A 24,624-nucleotide genomic window follows, 5' to 3' on the forward strand; every position below is an offset into this window, starting at 1 on the left:
CTAGTGTTCCTAAGTACAGAAGGCTGTGATGTGCCTTACGGAGAAAATACATATGTCAGATAAACTTCATCAGGCATGAGTTATAGTGCTGTCCATGAGTTTAATGCTAATGAGTCAACAATATATATTAAATAAAGTGTCTTTAAACATAAAACAAGATGATGTATCGATCAGTGGACAAAACTGTTATGACAAGAGGCTTGCAGGAACCCATCCTGTATTTCCCCTAGGAGCAGTGGTTCAGTGTTTGTTATTTCAGTGTTCACGGTGACTCTACAGAACAAAACTGTCATGAATGAGAATCGACTGTGTGTATTAATCTAGTGAGACTTCCTTCAAGGAGCTTTCATACCTTCTTTTATTGACTATATCAAGTAGCCCTTCCAGATGTTTGCTTGAAGCACATCTTTGTTTTGTGTTTTTTTCAAATCAAGCCATTCAGCACACAAATCTTTGATGAAGATTGTGCACCCTTTCAATGACGTTGTTTGTTTTTTTGGTCACTTGTCTAAGTTCACCTCAGGTAATTGGTGTCAGGCGCGTGAGAACTATATATGCATCTGTGAATACTTGGGGCTGGACATCGATGCTTTGCTACTGCTGACTAGAGAAACAGAGATTGTATTTCTTATAGTCTACTGTTGACGGGCCCGGGAAAGAGCTCACTGAGCTGTGAAAGTTGACATTTGGTACACAGCTACTCAACCTGCATGGTGGCAAAGCTGCATGTTACATTCTTTCTCACATGTCTGGTCATCCCTCATATTGCCTGTCACTTGTCTTGAACCTAAAAATAATTAGGAAGTAATAATGGGAAGCGGAATATCGGAGATAGGTAAGATGAATAATGAAGATTAAGTTAAGTGGAATCATTATAAGTTGACTGACTAGAAGAAATGGAAAGGACAGGAGATTATAGCCTTTAAAGCTGGTAGAAGCTCATCAGTGAAGGGCGATTTGGTTGGTGAAGTCAGATTTCAAACTCAATGAGGAGTATGCAGGGAACAGCCAAAAAGAGTGATGGACGCGTCATGCTTGCACGTTTAGGATTTACACATTGTCTCCTTCAGGGGCCCAGACTTGGCTTGCTCGTCATGCTGGCTTCTCTAGAGCGTGAGTGACTAATCCGTGTTGCCACTTCCTCATCAATCTGGCCTCACCCAATAAACATCTACTTGGAGCGGCTATGGGAGCCAGGCAAGCTCAAACTTTGGGGATGCCAGAGAGTGTAAAGTTTAAGCGTTTGGACTGTGATGCAGTAATGCCTGGGTTTGAATTACCGCCCTGCCACTCATTAACTGTGGTGTCTTAGGCCAGTAGTTAAACTGTCAGGGCCTCAGTTTCCACAACTGTAAAGCACAGATAACACTAGCACCCACCCCATCAGGCGGCTGTGAGGATTAAATGAGATAATCCATGTGTCAGTCCTTTGCACAGTGCCTGGCATAGATGGAGTACTCATCTGAGATACAGAAGTTGGGGGGGCCACCGCGCCAAAGTGGTGCTTTGCTGTACCACTTAGCAAAGCAAGAGCAGTACAAGATGAGGTAGGCAGGCCAAATCCTGCAGGGCCTCAGAGGTGGCCAAGGTAAGGATTTTAAAACTTATGCTTAAGTGCATTTAGGAAGCTTTTGCATGGTTTTAAGTAGGACACTGACAACATGTTTAGAAGAAAACAGTGTTGGTTCTAATATCATTTCTATAATATACACTTCTTAACTAGAAATATTTGCAACATAGCCTCCATCCTTTAACTCCCTTCAGTTCAGATTGGTCTCTGAGCTACCCCACCGTGCTTCTAAGTACCCCGACATCAAAGGGACCCGCTAAGCTTGCCTGATGTTGATGATGGCCGCACAGGTAGAAGAAAGATTTACGGTAACCGATAGCTATGGCGTGCTCACCCGTGTCAGGTTCACATGCATTATTTTATTCAGACCTCACAACTACCTTGCAAGATTTTATCATCCCCTTTTTAGGGATGTGAAACTGAGGCTGGAAGTCTCACAACTGGGATTCAAATGCTGGTTTTCTGCTCGAGGGCTCCCTGGTTTCTCCCCGATTTCCAGAGGGAACTTGAGTGTGATGAAGTGACAGCCCTGAAGTCAATGCCTTAGCTCTGCCTCACACCTCTGTGCCTCAGTGCCCCTATCTGAAAAATGGGACTAACACCACCTGTCTCACATGGGGGCTGTAAGGAATCACTGCAGTGTTCCTGCAAAGTGGCCAGCGCAGAGCTGGACACGGAGGAACCGCCCCATCCAAGTTGCACTTTCATTTGCTGGCTTGCCGGTCTGCTGGTGTGTTCTCTGTGTCTGCACTGAAGTAGCAGGAGGTTTTGAGTTGTTTCCTGTAAAGGCAGCTCCTCATCATTAAGCAGCGCCCTCACTGTCTCTGAGACGGTGTGTCATGGGTGAGGAAAACACAGCCCGTCTCTCTACAGAGAGCTGTTTGTACCATTCCTGCAGCTGCCCCCTCCACCCTGGATGGAGGGGGGGCAGGGATGCTCTGGGCACACGCCTTCAGGAAGCTAAGCCCCAACTCCTCCTAAATGAGTTCCCTCCAAATTGTGCTTTTTAATTAAACCTTTCAAGGTTTAATTAGGAAGCTACATGAGTCATCTTTCTTTCTGAAAATGTATTTGTGGTTTGGCTAATTATGTAGTGAGATTTAATATGATTTCCCCTCATGTGTGAAATTAATACACTGGATATTTTAGAAAGGAAAACATCGAAAGCATTTACCTGGGTGTCAGGTTGAGAGCCAGTATACCCGTTCGAAGGAGTTCCAGTTGAAGCTATGCTAGGAAAAGCTGGGCTGGTTACCGATGAGTCACTTTATATGGGAAGCCTCAAAGACACGCACTCTGTCTCTTAACCAATAAGTCTAATCGTGCAGCCTTTAATGGTGCCTCATTACCGGGAGAAAAAAATCTAGGTTCCTCATCAAGCTACTTCACTCCAGTTCCAACTCCCACCCAACCTCGTGCATGTTTTTCTCTGACTATATCCTGCTCTGTCATTCCCCCAAACCACCAGGCTCCTTTACCCTTCAATGGCTCTGTGCAGGATGCAGCCCTCCCCGCAGCGCCTGGTCCTCTGCATCTGCATTAACCCTGTCTTTATTTTCTGTATTCTGATGCTTTGACATCCCTGGGCCTTGCTGGGAAGGACCACCCCCTCCCAGGGTTAACTAATTCCTAGAGATAGGATGTAGCTCACCTGCCTGCACACACACCTTTCCTGTGCAAACCGACCAATCTAGAGTCCATACCTGCCCCCCACCCCTTCCTTTGTCAGACTCTTACATTCTGGACTACTCTTTCCCTGCTGCCATCACCCAAGGGCCGGGTGCCAGAGAACTAGAGACAGCTCCCATACCCCAGGGACCTGCTGAGATTATTCAAACTAGCCACCCCTCCCCTGTCCTGCCCATTTCTTCCCATGGAAACCCCAGTAAAGACTCTTGCCCATGTTTTTCCTTCACTCCCTCTGCCTCCCGACCGACTCTTATGCTTCCCCATTTGGCACCCCTGTGTGGCATGTCATGCCTCCTGTTTCTAGGGGTGTGTGAATATAACAAGCATCTTCCTTCATGACAGCCATTTCTGTATCTGCGTGGCTCACCGTATCTGATTAAAACAAATCTCGGGGACAATCAAAACAGCATCTTTCAAACTGCAGCTCAAAGGCACTTCCTCCATGACGCCTTCCCTGTTCCTCTTGCAAAGGTGGTTCCTGCTTGTGCAAGCCGTGTTGTAACACAGACACATCTGTCTCCCTAAATTCCCTGTCACGTTCATCTCTGAATGCCCAACATTTAGCACAAGGCCCAGTGTGTTTATGTTTGGAGTAGACATGAGGAATAAGTGAATGAACTGGAAATAACACAACCTTTCAAGCTGCATCCATTAGGGGATGAGTCAGAAAACAGTACAATGTGGATGTTTCCCTAACTCTCCCGAATCTGCACGGTGGTTCAGAGCACAGGCTTGGAGTTAGGTTAGTCCCCCGGTTCCAAGGTTAGTCCCCACTTCCAGCTCTGCCACATCCTACCCACATGGCTTTGGACAGGGTGTTTCACCTCTGTGTGCATTTTCCATCTATAAAATAGGGATGAAAATAGTATCTGTCCCCAAGTGCTAGAGAGATGAAAAGGAAAAAGGCCACAAGTCTTCACAAACTCTTTCCTATAATCCTCTTTCCTGCCCCTCCTTCACCTCCTGACGCTCCTTATCCTTGACATCACAACTCAAGGGCCACCCCGTTAGGGAAACCTCCTCTGACGTCCCTAACTAGGGCAAATCTCCCTAATGCAGACTTCTTTAACCCTGCGCAATTCTCCTTAGTAGCATTTGTCGTCATAAATTTTAATTGACCGTCGTGACTTTTGAATGTATCTTTCCCATTAGACTGTGTGTGAGTCGGCTTTCTCCAGAGAAGCAGAACCAAGAGGACGGGTACACGGTATAGAGAGAGGTTTATTTTTAGGAACTGGTTCGCCCAGTGGTGGAGGCTTGGCAAGTTCAAAATCTGCACGGTAGGCCAACGGACTGGAGACCCAGGGAAGAGTTGCCGTTTGAGTCCAAAGGCGGTCTGCTGGCAGAATTCTCTCTTCTTCCAGGGAGGTCCATCGTTTTCTTCTATTAAGGCCTTTGGCTGATGAGGTGAGGCCCACCCACATTCTGGATACTCATCTCTTTTGCTCAGTGTCTACCGATATGTTAACCCTCATCTAAAAAATACCTTCACAGCAACATAAAGAATAATGTTTGAGCAAATATCTGGGTGCCTTGGCCTAAGCAAACTGACACATAAAATTAACTGTCACAGACCGTAACCCGCACGAAGGCAGGATTCCATCTAACACTGCTGCTTGGTGAACCTAGCACGGTGTATGCCCTTAGTACATTATGAGTGAACACGAAACACTGCAGGTCGCAGCCCCTAAGTGCGCAGTTAGTGGGAGATGGTGTTAATCTTTATAACTGAAAATTTTAGTAGTGTTAAGATGCAAGGAGGAGATAGCCGGGAGCCGGGATTTTAAATGGCTCTCAGAGATGAAAGGAGAATTCTCAGAACATCCACTAGTCATGGCCATCCTCACAGGGTCTCTAAGCGGGAGAGTGGCCCTGAAGTGGAAGCAAGCTTTGTGTGTTTAGCAAACAGGAAGGTAACTGATGTAGCTAAAACAGAGGGAGCAAAGAGAGGACTATCCAGCAAGGAGGGGGCAGAGGCAGCAGGCGGCCAGGTGCTATAAGGCATTCTGTATGGTTGTGAAGACTGGCGTGTCTACCCTGGGTGACATGGTGACCATTTGTGGGTTTTGAGCCCAGCAGTGAAATCAGGGCTTCCAAGAATTAAAGGGGATCCAGTAGAGGGCACCCTGCAGCACACTGACCCCAAAGTACATTCTTCTAAGGAAAGGTTTCTTCTGTAATTCACTCAAAGGTACCTTTTGTTCATAAGGCCTGCCTTCTAAGGATTGCTTTGGCTCCAATGTACCATTTTTTAAAAATTTTGGCTTCTGTGAGGAAAAAAGCAAGGAGACCAGTTAGATAGATAGGTTCTTGCAAAATCCAGGGAAGATAAGATGGTAGCTCAGACCAAGGTGGTAGCACTAGACCTTTCGAGAAGTGCTTGGATTACACATATATATTGAAAGCAGAGACGGTGGCATTTTCTGATATTGTAATGTCTGAGTCTAAGAGAAAGGAATCAGTGATAACCCCCAATGATTTTTGCCTCAGCAACTGGAAAAATGAAGTTGCAGTCAACAGAGATAGGGAAAGTTGCAATAGGGTCACAGGCATGGGGGCTGGGGCAGCAGAAGTTAAGAATTTAGGTGGAATGTGTTAAGTCTGAGATGCCTATGGATATCCAGATGGAGAAATTCAGTAGGCAGTTAGAGATACAAGTCTGGAGTTCAGGGCAGAGCCCAGACGGATGTCAGTGAGGGAGTCATCCATGTAGAGATGGTATCTAGGCCAGGAAACTGGGTAAAATCACCTGGGTAGTGAGTATTGATTGAGGTCAGGGAAATAAGGAGGAACTACCAGTAAGATAAGAGAAGAATTAAGAGAGAGAGGTGTCCCAGAAGCTCAGCATTGTAAGTTTCAAGATGGAAGGAGTGATGAACAGCGTCAATTACTGCCCAGATTGGCTAATGAGACTGATACTGGGCCATAGGGTTTGTCTCCATGATTGAAATAGAGTAAAAATAATCAGATATTTGAAGGTTGTGATATCAAAGGGAGAGATATTAAGCAGTAGCTGGAGGGGTATTTGGGATCAACAGAGATAATGCAGCAAGTCTGTGTGTTGATGAAAATGATGTAGAAGAGAAAGGAAGGGGATGGAACAGAAGAGAAGAGAGAGTGCTAAAGGGAGAGAAGCTCTAACCCTGGACACTTGGAGAGTCCGTGCATAGTGGAGGGAGAGAAGATCTAACCCTGGACACTTGGAGAGTCCGTGCGTAGTGGAGGGAGAGAAAACAAAGTATAGATGCAGGTTGATTAGGTGGTGGGAACATATGGAAGTTCTCTTCTGATGTCTTTTTCTTAGTGGAACAGAAGCAAGGTCATTAGTAAAGAAAAAGAAGCCTATCACTTTCTCATTTGATCCCAGCACCTCCCAAACTGGGCTCCCGAAGAACAGGAGCAATTGATCACAAAAGTAGTAGACACTTGAAAAATAGGAGTGATTGATCACAGAAGCAACTGATGATTATTGTTTGAATGACTGAGTAATCCTTATAAGGCTTGAACGTACTATAGTTTATTCCTAGAGTGGGATCGCATTTGATAGGCAAAGGTAACTGAGAAGAAATTCTATTCTTTACTCACGTCTCTCAAAGAACATAATGGGGACCCATCTTATGGTCTTTAGCATCTCATATTGTTACCCCCTCTTCTCCTCTTACTTCACCTCGTGGGGCAGCTATTCCACGTCTCTGTTTCCAAACCCACTCTGCCAACACTGCAGCCCACATGGTGGTTGGCACCCCTCTTTGTCTGGATTTTTATTAGGTAGACCAAATTCCTCTTAAGTTTTGTCTCCCCATTCTGAAAATTCTAGAAGGAAAAAAAGCAGATGTAAGATTTAAGACAACAGTGTTGTCTTAAATCTATACAGTCCCCTACTCTGGGCTTTGGGCGTAGTCTGTGTTCTGGGCTACAGGCTAAGAATTTACCACAGTAAATTCTTCTGTGGCTGTTCAGCTCCCCTTATCATACTGTGTTTTACTGCCTCTTCCCAAGCTGAAAATGCAACATTTTTTTACCAAATATAGAACCTCAGAGAAGGAAGCACGGAGGTCATCTTATCCAGCGTTACATCCAGTTCTGGAATTATTCTTACAACTTCCCTGACAATTAGCCTTTCGGCCTCACTACATCCTAAGGCAGCCCATTCCATTAATGGAATGCTTTACACTACAACCAACTAAATCTCTCTACTTCCAGCCCCTGATTCTCTAAGCCCTGGGGCTATACAGAACAAACTGATCCAGTTCCCTTTGTGGAGGGGACGAGCCATCTTCTTTCCTCCATCTTGCCTGCTAAGTGTTCAGTCAGCCTCTGAATCACAAATCTATCCACACTGAGAGAGAATGAAAGCTTTTTGCATAGTCTTTACCTGCTAGTAAATTAAACGTTAAAGAAAGAGACTATACCTACTTGAAGCAGAGGTTCAAATAGCCTTTTGCTTAGGGAGGATTAAAAGCTCCTTTAATGCCAGCACTATAAAATCTAATGGAAAGATCAGAGCTGGATGAGATTATATTTTTAAATGATATAGCCTGCACAACTACTACAAGGAATGAAAGCGAAGGGGCACCATGATTATCTGAAGTCAAGAGGCAATATGAGGGAAAGAGTCATTCACAGGCATCCCATTGAACTGTAATCTCAATCCTGCTCCTCTACATTTTTACTCAGTGTCTGAACATTCCAGTCATTGAGCTAGGTGTTAGGGTTGCAGTGGTGAACATTCCTTCACTTATTCATTCAACAGATATTTCCTGCGGACCTAGAAGCTGCTAGCCACCACCCTGCCAAAGGGATAGAGCAGTGAACAAAACAATAAGGAAAAAAATCTCGTTTTCCACTTAATATTCTAGGAAGGGGAAAATAAATAACTTCACAAATTAATATAAAATCGTAACAGTTACAGACGATGACAGGAAGGTTGTATGGAGGATTGAGGTCAGAGATGAAACTTGAGGGGTTGGGAGAATCCAGAGAATGTAAGGATTTGTGAGTCATGTAAAGAATTTCCATCTTTGGCATAGAAGGAGTAAGGATCCACTGAAATGTTTTAAGCCAGGTGTGTGTGTGTGTGTGTGTGTGTATAAAACGATCTAGTTTATATTTAGAAGAGAATGGGTTTAATGTAGAGAATGGATTGGAGGGGACCATGGTGAAGACAGAGTTAGGAAATTATTGCAATGGTTCACAGGGAAGATTTCAGTGACTTGGACCAGAGTGATAGCAATGGGTGTAGTAACAAGATGACAGATTTTTAAGAGATCTGGAAGATAAAACCAGTGGGAATCATGTTTGAATATGAGAGGCACGGAAGAGAAAGCATGTTTTTTTCAAATGTGTAAGTTAATGGTGCTGCATTTTTTTAAATAATTTTATTGGAGTATAGTTGGTTTACAATGTTGTGTTAGTTTCAGATCTACAGTTTCAGGTGATTCAGTTATACATATACATATGTCCACTCTTTTTCAGATTCTTTTCCCATATAGGCTATCACAGAATATTGAGGCTGGCTATCTATCTTATGTATAGTGGTATGTGTATGTTCATCCCAACCTCCTGATTTATCCCTCCCCACCACGTTTCCCCTCTGGTAACCATAAGTTTGTTTTCAGTATCTGTAAGTCTGTTTCTGTTTTATAAATAAGTTCATTCGTACCCTTTTTAATTAGATTCCACATATAAGCGCTATCATATGACATGTGTTTCTGTCTGACTTACTTCACTCAGTGTGACAATATCTAGGTCCATCCATGTTGCTCCAAATGGCATTATTTCATTCTGTTTTATGGCTGAGTAATATTCCATTGTATGTACCCCATCTTTATCCATTCCTCTGTCAATGGACGTTTAGGTTGCTGCCACGTCTTGGCTATTGTAAATAGTGCTGCTATGAACCTAGGGGTGCATGTATCTTTTCAAGTGATGGTTTTCTCCAGCTATCGGCCCAGGAGTGGGATTGCTGGATCATACGGTAATCCTATTTTTAGCTTTTTAAGGAACCTCCATACTGTTCTCCATAGTGGTTGCACCAATTTACGTTGCCACCAACAGTGTAGGAGGGTTCCCTTCTCTCCACACCTTCTCCAGCATTTATTGTTTGTAGACTTTTTAATGACAGCCATTCTGACTGATGTGAGGTGATACCTCCTTGTAGTTTTGATTTGCATTTCTCTAATAATTAGTGATGTTGAGCAGCTTTTCATGTGCTTCTTGGCCATCTGTATCTCTTCTTCGGAGGAATGTCTATTTAGATCTTCTGCCCATTTTAGATTGGGTTCTTTGTTTTTTTGATATAGAGCTGCATGCGCTGTTTGTATATTTTGGAGATGAATCCCTTGTCAGTCACATCATTTGCAAATATTTTCTCCCATTCTGTAGGTTGTCGTTTCATTTTGTTTATGGTTTGGTTTCCTTTGCTGTGCAAAAGCTTTTCAGTTTCATTAGGTCCCATTTGTTTGTTTTGGTTTCTATTTCCATTACTCTAGGAGGTGGATCCAAAAAGATCCTGTTGTGACTTAGGTCAGAGTGTTCTGCCTATCTTTTCCTCTAGGAGTTTTCATAGTGTCTGGCCTTACATTTAGGTCTTTCATCCATTTTGAGTTTATTTTTGTGTATGGTGTTTGTTTGTTTGTTAGAGAGTATTCTAATTCCGTTCTTCTTTTACATGTAGCTGTTCAGTTTTCCCAGCACCACTTATCGAAGAGACTGTCTTTCTTTTCTCCATTGTATATCCTTGCCTCCTTTGTCAACGATAAGGTGACCATAGGTGTGTGAGTTTATCTCTGGACTTCCTATCCTGTTCTATCGCCAAAATGGCAACCTCCAGGACAGTTTATGCTGATCAAATATTGCCTGTGGTCTCTGCCACCATTGTCCTTGCCTCCCCAGTGAGCCATAGCCAACCCCCACATCCCCAGGAGACCTTCCAAGACTCATAGGTAGGTCCAGCCCAGGCTCCTATGGAGTCACTGCTCTGTGCTGGGTCCCAGTGTACGTGAAACCTTGTGTGCAGCCTCCAAGAGAGGCGTTTGTCTCCCCCCCTGTCCCGTGGAGCTCCTGCGCTCAAGCCCTGCTGGCCTTCAGAGCCGGATGCTCTGGGAGTTCCCCTGCTCACAGGTCTCCTAGGCTGCAGTGCATGCGCTCCCGGGACAGCGGGGGCAGGGCTTGGCGCCTGCTCGCTCGCGGCTCTCATAGTAGTGACTTGTGCCTGGCCCTGGAGCTACTGTAGGCGGCGTCCTGTTGCCTGGGAGGGCTCCCAGGGAAAGAAGCTCTTATGATGATCCCGCCCCTCTCCTCATGCCCCCCCCAATAATGGTGCCTTGCCTCTCTGGCTAGCCCAGGCTTCTTCTAGGGCACACAGTCTCTTCAGGCTTTCTCCGTGCAGCCAATCCCGGTCCTCTCCCTGGTGTGACCTCCGAAGCGTGAGCTTCAGCGCCCGGCCCCCACCTGCACCAGCAGAGGAGCGTCTTAGGCTGAGGAGCAGGTTACTCTTCGTTTGGCCCTCCGCAAACCTGTTGCTGTGCTCTCCCCGTCGGTGAGGAGACTTCCCAAGGTGCGGGAACCTTTACTCCTTCACAGTTCCCTCCCTGGGGTGCAGGTCCCAACTGGATTCCTTTCTTTTTCTTTGTCCTACCCACGTACATGGAGGTTTTCTTGCCCTTTCGGAAGGCTGAGGTCTTCTGCCAGCGTTCAGTAGATGTTCTGTGTGAATCGATCCTCTCGTAGGTGTATTTCTAATATTTTAGTGGGAGAAGGTGAGCTCCCCATCCTCTGCCATCGCAATCCCATCCTCTATGCTGGCATTTTAAAGTGCTATTATTTTTTTTAAGGGTATAAATATTGGTTAAGCCCCCATTTGTGGCTTTCTGAAAACTTTTATAAAAGACCTCACCCTGAACAGAGTCACAGAGTAATCAACCCAAGCCCATCCTTCTGGAAGGATATGGAGAGACTTGACTTGAGAAATCTCTCTCCTTACATATCCTCCAGCTTGAGATCTCCCAGTGAGCTTTGCTGAGAATGTGTCTTGTGTGTGTATCATCATAGTAAAATATAACTAAGATTTTTCTGCTAGCGTGCTCCTTTTTAATAAGCCTTTCATGTAGTGTTCCACAGGCCTTCTGCAGTATCAAGAATGCATCCTGGGTAGTGATTAAGAAGACCTGGGGAGGAAACAACATGGTTAAACTGGGGACATGTTGAGTTTGGATGTCTGTCTGAGATGAAACAATAATGCAGGTGTCTGTCAGTAAATAATACGAGTCTGGAATTCTAAGGAATTATCTAGAATGATGACACTAAGAATGACTTTGGCTATTGCAAAGAAGGGTCAAGCTTGATTAAGGAGCATTGCATAATTTATCCAAGGAAGGCTGGGCTAGAGATTCCCTATTCTTAGATGGTCTTAGAACCATTTGGGCATCTGATTAAAGTTGTCTCAGCCCAGAATGAATTGGTTATAAAGAAAGAGGAATATCAGATAGAAGCAAAAGGCACATGGGCCTGATGGGGTCCATAAATAGGAATTATTAGGGCTCCATCGGGAAGTAAGGCAGTTACCCCTTTTTCTGTACATGCATGTTGTAGGTGAAACAAACTGGCCACCCCAGTCCTAGTCCCACAATCAACTCCAAGTCTCCAGGGGAAAAAAATCCTATTATTGACACATCTTGGCCAAGCGTGCCACCCCTAGTGCAAACATATCGGTACAGGGTGTTTTCCTACAGCCCACTGCAGAGGCTGTGGTAGCAGAATTTCTGAGAAAGCACAGAGGTAAGCCTGACCAATTGACTACCATGTCTGCAATAAAGTATAATTAATGCTCATCCAATCTTTCTTTGAAGAAAAAAAAAAACAAAACTCTCTACTTTACAATCAACTCAATTATCTTGGTGGTTATTAATTTGTACATCCATATTTCTCCTTGGTTAATTATTAATCTTATGCTTTCTGTCTACTATATTTTCTGTCACTTTCCTGGCAACTAATAAAAGCCAGTACTGGATCTTCATATTTCCTTTTCAAGTTCTAGTCACCTCCCAAGAATTTTACACTTCTCAATTGTATTTGTGTCACTAATTGATCTTGTTTCGTGCCTAAGTATTATTTTTATGTAATCCATCTTGAAGGTGGCTATACCTGAAACTATTTTAGACAGCTTTCCCTCCTTATTTCTTTTTCAAAGAAAGGCCTGTGAGGGTGGTGAGCCTCAGACCCAGATACAGCTGCCCTGGAAGACACTCATCTTTCCTGAGAGTGCCACAAGCCAGCCCCTGAACCTGCTTGCCATCACCCCCTGCAATATTTTAAGCCAGAGGGTCTATCCAAACACATTCCCACCATGTTACTCCCTGTTAAAGGCCATTCAGAGGACAGATTCCACACCCCTTTCCTTGGTCCACAAGGTCCTGAAGGCATTTTCTCACCTCTTTAGCCCATCTTTCACCTCCACCCTATTCTCCATGCATAACAAACTCCTTCTGCCTGCTCTGCCTGGAGAAGCTGCCTTCCCATCTCCTGTTACTTTCTCCTTGGGAGATTTTCTTAAGCTCCCCACTCCCAGCTCATATCCTCTACCTTGTATTACTTCTCTTACAGTCAATGTTCTTTCTACTGTATTTCAGTTTACAGGTGTGTCTGTCTTCTCCAGGAGAGGTGGTACAAAGAGCACCAATTATAGACCCAGAGGCTTGGGTTCAAATTCAAGTCACGCTGCTCTTTTAGCTATGTGAACGTGGGCAAGTTGCTTAACCTTTTCTGTGCCTCAATTTCCTCATATGCAAAACAGGGGGAGTAATTAATAGAATCTCTTAAACAGTACTTGATTATATTCTCAGCACTTATCACAATGCCTAGGACATAGCCAGGCCTCAGCAAGGTCCTCTAGAACAGCCAGTGCTCAATGTTTGATTAATACAGGTAAAGGCAGCTGTGATAGAATGTAGCTAGACCAATACTATCCTCTAGTCAATTCTTTCTTTAAGCCATACAAAACTCAAGAACACTTAAGTTCTTAGAGTGATTCAAAATGTTGGTAAAAATTCAGCAGAAATTGACCAAATAATGTCAGGATATTGGTATTTCCAGGTACGTATATGCTAGAAATAATTAAGTTCTTAAGCACACTGCAAAGAATACGAACTTTGAAGTTTGTCGATAAGGTAAATCCCTTTTTTCTTTGTCCCAGTTACTTTATAAACAATACCAATATTATATATTTTAAGTCATGGACTATAAATAAGATTATATGTATAAATATTACCTACCTACCTCAGTGGCAAACATGGAAGGTAATCAATGTATTTCCCTTGATAAATCTCCTTCCCTCTTTTATAGACGTTTCTTTCCAAAGTAAAAACACAGAAGGTAGTTTTGAGGAGATGAGATAAAGAGAAAAACTTTTTTACCTGTTCTTATCTCATGAACATTAAGTTACTTGGCTCCATTAAATAGCTTACATCTTTGAATTCAAAATGTTCCAGGCACTGTTCTACATGTTTTACGTTCAGTATCTCATTTAATCCTCCCCCAACTCCTGTAAGGTCTGGACCAATATTATCGTCAGACAGACAGCAGTGAGTAAACCAAAGCTTGGAGAAGGTTTTAAAACCCAAAGGATAATCAGAAAGCAGGAAAGATGACTTCCTGGCAAATACCAAGGTCTGTTCTGAAACTCATGATTACCTGGTATCATAGAATGGGAAGGAAGCAGTCAACCCAGGTCGATAGATTTTTCCTTTGCACAGAAACTGGACTTCTCATAGTAATGGTACTTTCTCCCCTCCTCTTTCCTCACTAAAATAATAGCCCATAAGGACAAAGTTATTGTAAGTGGTGGAGCCACTTCAAAGACTTGGCCTTGGAAGAAGCCTAGTTGTTCTTCATCAGCAGCCCCCAGACAAGGCTCTTTGAAATAGCGGTTGTTATTCATTTGTTAGCCAACAGATGGCCCACCAGTGGCTTAAGAGCATTAGTTTTTCAACTTCTTCACTGTGCACAGCGGCTATGTGACTTCTTCCCCGATTACCCCAGGATTCAACCAAATTAATTAATAAACATGCTCTAAAATCAGCGGGTTGCAGAAACATCCCTTTTATAATAGGTTTGCACCATAACTGTTGGAAAGTACCTGATGATTAATGTTGTCTAACCCAGGGAACTACATTGCAATGAAGTTCAGGATTTCTTGATAAATGTGGTAATAATCCTCTATCTATCTTTGTTTACATTAGCAATTAATGTAGTTCAGGAGGGGGCCCTTGAAACCTTGTGTAAGTAAGATTTATCACCACTGGAATAGATTGCAGCCATATGTCACCATTCAAAAGGTAATTGTTACATTTCATTACAAAGTAATTGAAAAAAAGATTTATTTTAATGCCTTGTAATAAATAATCTGGCTAAACACTATTGTTAGCAGAGCTATCTGCACCATGTAAAGAATTTACTTTACATCAAAATATGGACTATACTATATATATCATTCTTGGATTTTTATAAGAAGTTTCTGCTTACTTTGTTGTGACTCTGAGGAAAGAATAGCCCACTTTATTATACTATCATCTTTCCTATGGGATCAAGACCTTCTCTTTATGGCCACATGCCTTAAAAGTTATAATGATTTGCCTTACAGCAAGACCCTGGTTTAGTCTGTCTCCCTCGACTGACAATCTCCGACACACATGCACAGAAATGTTTCTAACAGTGGGTTGGAGCAAAGGCCTAAAAGAGACTGGGCTGTGAGGTCTGTCACTGTGGCTAAATGGACGTGCTGACAGACGTAGGTCTTAGGATTGTAGCAAGCATTAAATGGGTTCATACACATAAAAACTTTAAGCAAATTCTTGGTATACAAGAAGCACTCAATGACTATTATAATTAATTAGTGCCTCGATTATGGTTACCATCTCTCTCAGTGTCTTGCTACCCTGATGTTTTAAGGAGACATCCTGAGTTCCAGGGTGAGCTTTTATTTACGTTGCACTCTAAAGGCAGGGGTAGTTTGTACGAGCATTTTTTCCTCCATTTCCATTTGTTATGTGATAAAGTTAACAAGCACATGAAAAACAGAGAAATGTGCACCCTTCTCAACACTAGCTATAGCCATGACTAAATAGGACTGCTCACTCGCCCCAGCTAAAGGCTCTGAAGTGAAAACAGATCAACAATTATTTCGAGAGTTTTACGACTTTGTCAGATACTATACAGAGTAAAAGCATTCCACTTAGTTCTTCATCTCAGTTTGTTGAAGAGCAAAAAATTCCCAAAAGCCATCTGCAGATTGAAATGATATCATGCTTTTAACGGGGAACCAACTGAAATAGCAAAACAATGGCAGAAGGGAAGTGAGTGAATTAAATAATTTTCATTCTACATCTCCAATGATCAAGCCGTGTTTGAGAGCTTTTCTCTGCCTTCTGTCACAACTGTACCATGATAGAATAGTCCAGATCTGTGCTAGATAAACATAGCTCTATAAAGTGACTATTAGAATCCTCATTACCTTTATTTTATAGATGAGGAAGGTGAGCTCTTATCCAAGATCACACCGCTACTGCGTGGAAGGCAGGCCCCAGGTTCTGCGTTTCCTTGCTCTGCTTTATTCCAGTGCTGTGCTTCTCGAATTAGGATCCGGAAAGCCATAGGACAAACTTGACACATCTTCCTGGAGAATATTTTGCCTAAAGGTTTTAAGGTAGAAATCAAATAACTTAACTAAGTGTACATTAAATCACTATTTTTCCATTAAATCGGGATATTTTATGCTGCAAAGCCCACTAAATCATATTACTTTCCAAGATAAATACAAGAGAGAGATTGCAAAGAGACACTGGCCTTTTGGTGGGTCCGGTGCCCCACGGCAAAGTATGAATCCTCTCTGATAATTCAGTGGAAGGCTTTGAGAAGGCTACTTTGAAGCCACACGGTCCTGGTTACCTGAGTCCCACCTCTGTGAGTCAGTACCTGGGTAGCCTTGGGCAAATCACTCTACCTTACTGAACTTCATCTGTTTAATAGGGGTTCTACCACCTACTGTGTAGGAAGTCCTGAGGATTGTCCCTGGACCATGTGAAAGTCCAAAAACACAGTAGGTGCTCAGTACCTAGTAATCATTATTAATTATTAAACATGCACAAACCACTCTCAAAACATTCCCTCCGGTTTGCTTAGCCACTGGCTCACAGGTAATCCCACAGCTAACTACGCTGAGCCCAAGACAGAACCACTGGCCTCTCTCCATTTTGCTTTCAAAACTATTTCCAGCTTCCTATGGTATCATTTTAACTAAAAGAGGATCCTAAAGTGGGCTGTGAAAAATTGCAAAGTATATAAACTAGATATTAACTAAATTCTTTATTTTATGGCTGGACCCAATATAGAAATATTCAATTAATACCCAATAGAAAACCATTCACTTTCATTTTACATGGATACATCCCTGTAATACGTTATCCAAAATGTCTTTCAACACAAATAAGGTGGCTCCCTAGGTTTTGATTATACTTTACTTTCCCCTTGAGCCCTAACACTTCATCCTGTTACTCTAACATTTACTCATTCCCAGTAAATAAAGGCAGTCTTAGGGTAGCGTTTAGAAGTAGGCATTCTGCAGCTAGAGCTGTGTCTCTGCTGCTTCCTCCTAGCAATGTGACCTTAGGCTTAACATCCCCCGAAGCCTCACTTGAAAATGGGGATCATTAACAATATTAATAGTGTAATGACTTGCTTCTAGAGTTGTTTTACTGAGTGCAGTGCCTGGTACATAGTAAGTATGCAATAATTTTTAGCTATAATTTTGTATAAAATAGCTTTTACAAAATTAAACTTGAATTAAGCACAGTTATGAGACATTAATTTCCACTTTTCCACCTTCCTAGAACTCTGTAGCTCACCTATTTTGGTCCCCACAGAGAGAGGTTCCTGTATAACATATAAACAAACAGATGCAGGGGACTCTTCAAGATGTCTACTGAGTGTTAGCACTGAGGATGAAGAGATCATGACCACCTCACTGAGGGCAGGAGATCTCTTTCATTATAATCATATGGCAGGCAACACACTCATTTGCTGTTCATCTTCCAAAATCTGTCATGAGGCATATTTTAGGGTTGGGAGAGGCACCCTTCCATTCGCTACCCCAGCCTCCTCATTGTGTAAAGGAAAGCAGGTCCCCACGGCCGCATGGCAAGTTAGCGCCATGCGGTTGAACTGACTTCCAACTCTGATCAAAGCTAGCAATTTCATTTAAAGGAGAAACCTAAATAACAAACATTTCTTAATTTTTATTCTTAATTAAAATAATTGACGACCTAGCTGTCTGTTACACATGGAGTCAGGTTAGCTGCATGGGTCATTAAATGTTCTGAGAGCATTACGTGTTATTGAAGAGACTTGAACGTGATTACTCATTAATCGTGTGGAAATGTTCATCATTCTTTGATATTCAAATCAATTATTTAGTTTTTATCTCGCTTGAGAAAGAATCTCCAAGTGCGAAGAATGTAATCATTTGGAGAGGGTAGGGTACAGAATGGACTAGTGAGGGCGTTCCTCTGGAAAGAGCAATTACGACGTCTGTAGTTTTATATGCAGTCACCTTGGAAACCTCAGGTGCTGAGAAACACGATTTGCTACAAAATCCAAGCGTCTAATCATTCAGAAGTCCACGTTAGACGACTAAGCACAATGTTTGTTTGTGATCAGTTTTTACCACTGGCAAAAGTAATTGATGACAAATTCTACCCAGAACCTGTCACGATTTTCCCCTCACAAAGTCATTGACATTTTAGTAAATCTTGTAACAGTAAAAACAGTGTGTGGAGGAAGAATGGACTTCTAAGGCCACTTCCCTTTGAAATTTTTGACATTCAGGCTTTTTGCAAAGTCTGCATGTGGCCACTATGTAAATCAGGATGCCTCTTGTGGATAATGATATGTTAAGAAAGCCAGAGGGGATTAGAGAAGGGAAAAAAGAAAAGAAATCATCCATTCTAATCAGTTTAGGAGTGGGAATGAGTACAGTAATAGAAACTATCACCGATCACCACATCCTAGGTACTTGATGAAGGCTTCATCTACATTTCCACATTCCAGCTTCCTAACAGTCTTGTGAGGGGGAGACTGTTATCCCTCTAGAACACGAGAAATAGCTGAGCCTCAAAAAGGCTTAGCGACTTTTCCCAAGTCAAACATCCAGCAGATGGAGGTGCTTGGACTCAAAATCCTGACTCTGAAGCTCAAGCTTTAAACCATTATCTGCCATTCCCACCCAAGAAAGGGAGATTAAAATATTTAAGAGGGGGAAACTATGGCCTTCATGAGCAATCTAAAAGGAACATATTACATGGAGCAAACTATGGCCCTAACAGCACAAATACAGAATGAGGTAGTTAGTTACTAGCAAAATGGGCTACAAACTAAGGGAGATTACAGATAGATGATAGATATAGATATATAAAATTGGGTTTTGGTCTAAACTCAGTAAGAGATGACACTAATGTGATGTCCAATTTAATGTAATTAGACTTCAGTAATAAATCGTCCAGAATCATACCAAGAAGGTAAGGGGAGAGTTTTTTTTAGGCCTAGATCTTACTCAGAACATAACAGGAGCACTGTATTCAATGCTAGGTAGCAGAATCTAAGAGGGACATTGATTCAACAAATACTTTCTGTGATTCAACAAATACTTTCTGAATACCAGGTAACATCCTTGACGCTGGGCATAAATCTAGCGTAATCACCGCCCTTACACAGTTTATTCTAGAGGAAGAAAGAGATTAAAAGAGGGAAAGAGACTAGTAATTACAAATTGTGTTCAGTGGCATGCAGGAACGTTGCTGAGTGACAGAAGGGGTGGTCAGGGAAGACCTCTCTAAAATGGTGGCATTTAAGTGAGACTTGAAGGACGAGAAGGGAACAGACATACCAAGAAGCAGATTAGAGGATGGAAACAGATGGACCTACCAGGTGTCCAGGGGGGCACAGAAAGGTCGCTCAAGTCCACAGGAAGGTCTCGTTGAAGATCCTCATTAGCCTGGATAAAGGAAACCTCAGAATAACTAGGACGCTTGTCTTTATAAATGTGGAGTACTACTATGGAAGCTCAAGATTACATAGCAAGTTACAGGATGAGACTTCCACCCAGTACATGGAACTAATTTTCAATGCCCAAAACCATGGAATATTATAAAACATACTGGCTAGGAATCGGGATGCTTGGGTTTGATCTACAACTGTCTAGGTACGTGGCCTGGAGCATGACATTTAACCTCTCTGAACCTCCCTGGGGCTGGTAGTGAATACCAGATGGAATAAAATACATGAAAAGCACCCAACGTGCAGGGCTTAAAATACGCACTCACTGATGGTATGTGAATTTCAATATGTCGCTGAAACTTGACACTGGGCTTTCCTTTGAGGCCTCTGAGGTTCCTTTGAATCAGGCTGTGTAAAAGCCTAACTCAAAAATACAGGATGAGTCACAGGGGTTTGCAGGAAACTGACGTCAGACGTCGCATTATGAATTTTCAAGTTGAAAACAGAATGAGCCACGTTGTTTAACATGATGGTACCCCAATACCATGCTCTGAACGTTGTCTAGCATCAAAATCTCACTCAGCATTACTTTAAATGGCCCATTACACTGATACAAATCAGGTTCTTCAGAATGGCTGTTGGTTCATTAGTGTTTCCCAAACAGCCCAACTAAAATATGGGAGCAATTTTTAAAGCACTTTTCTTGAAAGAGGAATTCAACTTTGAGCTCTTAGAGATTCAGTGAGAGCTAATGAACTTCAGATCAATGAAGAAATTGTTCGATAAGTATACACACTTTTTGAGTAGAGAATCCCACTGAGGGACTTCCCTGGTGGTGCAGTGGTTAAGAATCTGCCTGCCAATGCAGGGGACACAGGTTCGATCCTTGGTCCTGGAAGATCCCACATGCTGCAGAGCAACTAAGCCCATGTGCCACAACTATTGAGCCCACATGCCACAACTGCTGAAGCCCGCACGCCTAGAGCCCTGCTCCGCAACAGGAGAAGCCACCGCAGTGAGAAGCCCGCACACCACAACGAAGAGTAGCCCCCATTCGCCACAACTAGAGAGAGACAGCCCACACACAGCAACAAAGACCCAACACAGCCAAAAATAAATAAATTTGTAAAAAAAAGAAAAAAAAAAGAATCCCACTGATTGGCTAAAGTTTTATAGCTGTAGTATCACTGGATCAGCAACACAGAAATGCAATTGGCCCAGATAGTACAATGGACCCCTTAAGCAGGCACTGCAGATTTTCATTTATCAACTAGCTGCCCTGGTCACAACTTGAGTTACTATTCTGTTCCCATCAGTAGGATGGTAGGGTTCCATAGTAAAGGTTGTCTATCTACAACTCACACATAGATCTGCTAAGTCAGTGCTTTTCAACCATCACCATATAGATGCCCCAGCATTCTGATTTAGTTTGTATGGGATGTGACCCAAGCTTTGAAAGCTCCCCATGTGGTTCTGACCAAATTGAAATTTCCTAGCCCCTGACCTCAGCCAATCCAAGAACTCCCTAAAAGCAGCTACTTTAATTGACCAAAGCACCACGAAGTTTACAGCCTCTCCCACCCATTTTTTCTAAATTGTTTTCCTTTCTATTATAACTTTGTATTATATTTTTCCTCAAACTTAGAACATACACAGTCATCTTAGGTGTTGGTGTCAGTGTGAATCTGCTATTTCCTAAGAAGGACAGGTGCTAACCTTCTATTTCAGTTACTGCATATATTACTCGGTTTTTATGATATTTTGAAGGTAACAAAGTAACAAAAGCCATTGTCTCCATTCTTTGAGGATGGGAGCAAAATATGATCTAAAAACTTGTCTAGGTTTGGAAGTGATTCATGTACATTCTTATGATGAAGGAAATGAAAGCGAGAAATCTGGATAAGTAATCACTGTTTCAACAAAAACAATTTCAACAAAAAATGAGCTTGAAACAGAGAGAACAAACTGATAATGCCAACAGCAAATAAATTATTCTCTGAGTTTTAAAAACAGACCTTGTGATAGCATTTAAAGTTTTGAGGAGGTTTCTGATTCATGACAGTCCCGAGTATCACCGCCCCATGTTTCACGGGTCCTTGAAATGGAATGTGAGCAGAGAAGAAGAGGTTTCACATGCATGCAGAAATGTGCCAGGAAACAGTGGCTTGATTGAGGAGACATCTCTCCAGGGTTTCATTAAGCTAGGAGACACAACCAGTTTTTCTCCTTGTCATATTCCCGGGGCCACACTGGACCTGGGAAACCACCTCAGAGGGCAGCCAACAGACTCTGGGCACTTGGGACAGTGGTCAGGACTTTTCTTTGTCCCCAGCTGTAGAAAGAGATGATTTCAGAGGACACCACCAACATCGTGACTTGGCCAAGTCAGCTGCCACTCCATCGACCCGGACTATGTTTTCAAATATCTCTTCTCGATTGTATAGACAACAGTAGCATTGCCACAGCAATACAGAACTACACCACCAACCATGATCGAATATGCCTCCCACTTTCCTATCTCTAGCCCTGTATGGCCACATTTCCACTTGACGTTCTCAAATACCTCCAAATCAACTTCTGTAAAACTCAACTCACAGTACGCTCTGTAAGTGTTCTGTTTATACTCTTCCCTATCTCAGTGGCTGACCCATACAGTCTACCACTCACAAAAGCCACAACACTGGAAATCATCCTTGATGCTGACTTGGGTTTGGTGATGGAATGAGTTTTCTCCCACCTGCATAACCAGACTCCTAGCTCCTTTTCTGGCAATCCTCTTGTACCCCGCTAATCCACTCTCTACTCCGTAGTCAAATACATAAGTAATATATAAATAATAAGTAAATACTATAGAATAAAATTTATATGTATTGTATATAATGTATTAGTCAGGGTTGTATAACATACAATATAATATACAATGTATTATACATTGTATTAGTCAAGGTTCTCGAGATAAAGAGAACCAATAGGAAATATATATCCATAGAGATTAATAAAATACTTATTATAAGGAATTGGTTCACACGATTATGGGGGCTGAGATGTCTCAAGATGTACAATCAGCAACCTGGAGACTCAGGAGAGCCAATGGTGTAAGCTACAGTCTGAGGGCGGGAGAAATTCCCTCTTACTCAGCATGCTTGTTCTCTTCAGGTCTTCAGTTGATTGGATGAGGCCCACCCACATTAGGGAGGGCAATCTACTTTCCTGAACCCACTGATTCAAATGTTAATCTCATCCAGAAACACCCTTACAGACACACCCAGAATGTTTGACCAAAAGTCCAAGCACCCCATGGACACAGTCAAGGTGACAAAAAAATAATGACCATGGCAGTAATCTTTGCAGTGTGGACATCAGATCATGCTACCCATTATCTTCTTACCCCACTACACCACTTCTCCATTTTAAATCCTTTCTAGTCTTACCGTATTCTGCAACATATTCTGACTAACCTCTCCTTATTAATACCACATTCTCTATCAACCTTCTTCAGTTCCTTTTAACCCACAAAACTATTTTCCTCCTAAAACGCTTCAGGCATGCTGCCCCCTCTGCTTGGGACACTCATCTTTCACATGTCACCATAAGCATTCCCAGACCCCCAACTCTTCCCATGGCCCAGGCCCCAGTTACAAATTTTTATAATCCCCTGTACTTCTCCATCAGGGACTCCTCACCACCATATGCAAATACTTGCTTAATGTATCTTATCCTCAATAGCAGATAAACTCACTAGGATAAGGATCAGGTCTATCTTGTTTACAATTAACACCAGCATTTTGCATATACCAGGATTTCAATAAATGTTTGATAAATAAGTAAATGAGCGAATTCCTAAGGACCTGTACCATTCTGGGGTGTAGGCCACCTCTCTGTGTCCCCTTAGCCTAGTATGATATGTTTATTAAATAAATCAGCAAGATCTACCCAGGGAAAGAAGGGTTGATGCAAAAGAATATTTTGTGATGGTCTGGCTTGCCTTCATAAAAGCAAACTTCAAAATGGTTTTGCTCTAGATGAGAGACTATCACTGCTTTTCTGATCTCTAGAGTAGGAATCTATCTTTAAATCCTGAGCTGAAAAAAAATCTAAGCAGAGTACTCTAGGCTTCTGCTCTAAAGATTTAAGAAATGGATTGGATATTCTCATTTGAAGGCCATTTCTCTCAGAAAGGCAATGATAGGCTGTCCTCTAGAGCAGATACAGAGTACAGACTTGTGGTTGCCAAGGGAGAGAGGAAATGGGGGGGGGGGGGATGCACTGGGAGGTTGGGGTTAGCAGATGCAAATAATTATACACAGAATGGATAACAACAGCTCCTACTGTGTAGCCCAGGGAACTATATTCAATATCCTGTGATAAACCATAATGGAAAAGAATATGAAAAAGTGTATATATATGCATAACTGAATCACTTTGCTGTACAGCAGAAATTAACACAACACTGTAAATCAACAATACATCAATTTTTTAAAATCTCTAAAAAATCAGCAGCTTCATTCATAAAATTTAAATACCTACTTCAGATATGAGGGGCTTGAATTTCAAAGTAACACTTGCTTGTCCAGCATTTGTTGTTTGTAGATTTTTTGATGATGGCCATTCTGACCAGTGTGAGGTGACACCTCATTGTAGTTTTGATTTGTATTTCTCTAATGACTAGTGACGTTGAGCATCCTGTCATGTGTTTTTTGGCAATCTGTATAGCTTCTTTGGAGAAATGTCTGTTTAGATCTTCTGCCCATTTTGGATTGGTTTGTTTGTTTTTTTGATATTGAGCTGCATGGGCTGCTTGTATAGCTTGGAGATTAATCCTTTGTCAGTTGCTTCCTTTGCAAATATTTTCTCCCATTCTGAGGGTTGTCTTTTCGTCTTGTTTATGGTTTCCTTTGCTGTGCAAAAGCTTTTAAGTTTCACTAAGTCCCATTTGTTTATTTTTGTTCTTATTTCCATTTCTCTAGGAGGTGGGTCAAAAAGGATTTTGCTGTGATTTATGTCATAGAGTGTTCTGCCTGTGTTTTCCTCTAAGAGTTTTATAGTGTCTGGCCTTACATTTAGGTCTTTAATCCATTTTGAGTTTATTTTTGTGTATGGTTCTGAAGAACCTAGGGGCAGGACAGGAATAAAGATGCAGACATAGAGAATGGACTTGAGGACACAGGGACGGGGAAGGTAAGCTGGGACAAAGTGAGAGAGTGGCATGGACATAGATACACTACCAAATGTCAAAAAGATAGCTAGTGGGAAGCAGCCGCATAGCACAGGGAGGTCAGCTTGGTGCTTTGTGTCCACCTAGAGGGGTGGGATAGGGAGGG

General features: G+C 42.4%; 1 protein-coding gene and 1 long non-coding RNA gene across 2 annotated transcripts in view; one reads left to right on the forward strand and one right to left on the reverse strand.

Moving 5' to 3' along the window:
* SGCD (sarcoglycan delta) overlaps positions 1-24,624 on the forward strand; it is a 414,336-nt gene that overhangs the window by 368,078 nt on the left and 21,634 nt on the right. The window lies entirely within an intron of this gene.
* Positions 10,576-24,624, reverse strand: part of LOC137759716 (uncharacterized) — a 177,416-nt gene continuing 163,367 nt past the window's right edge. The window contains exons 2-4 of the long non-coding RNA XR_011073130.1: positions 19,232-19,301; positions 15,768-15,945; positions 10,576-11,427 (exon numbers count right to left, since the gene is read on the reverse strand). This is a non-coding gene — a long non-coding RNA (uncharacterized lncRNA). The remainder of the gene's footprint in view (positions 11,428-15,767; positions 15,946-19,231; positions 19,302-24,624) is intronic.

The sequence above is a fragment of the Eschrichtius robustus genome, chromosome 2, assembly GCF_028021215.1.
Source record: "Eschrichtius robustus isolate mEscRob2 chromosome 2, mEscRob2.pri, whole genome shotgun sequence".
Taxonomy (NCBI): Eukaryota; Metazoa; Chordata; class Mammalia; order Artiodactyla; family Eschrichtiidae; genus Eschrichtius; species Eschrichtius robustus.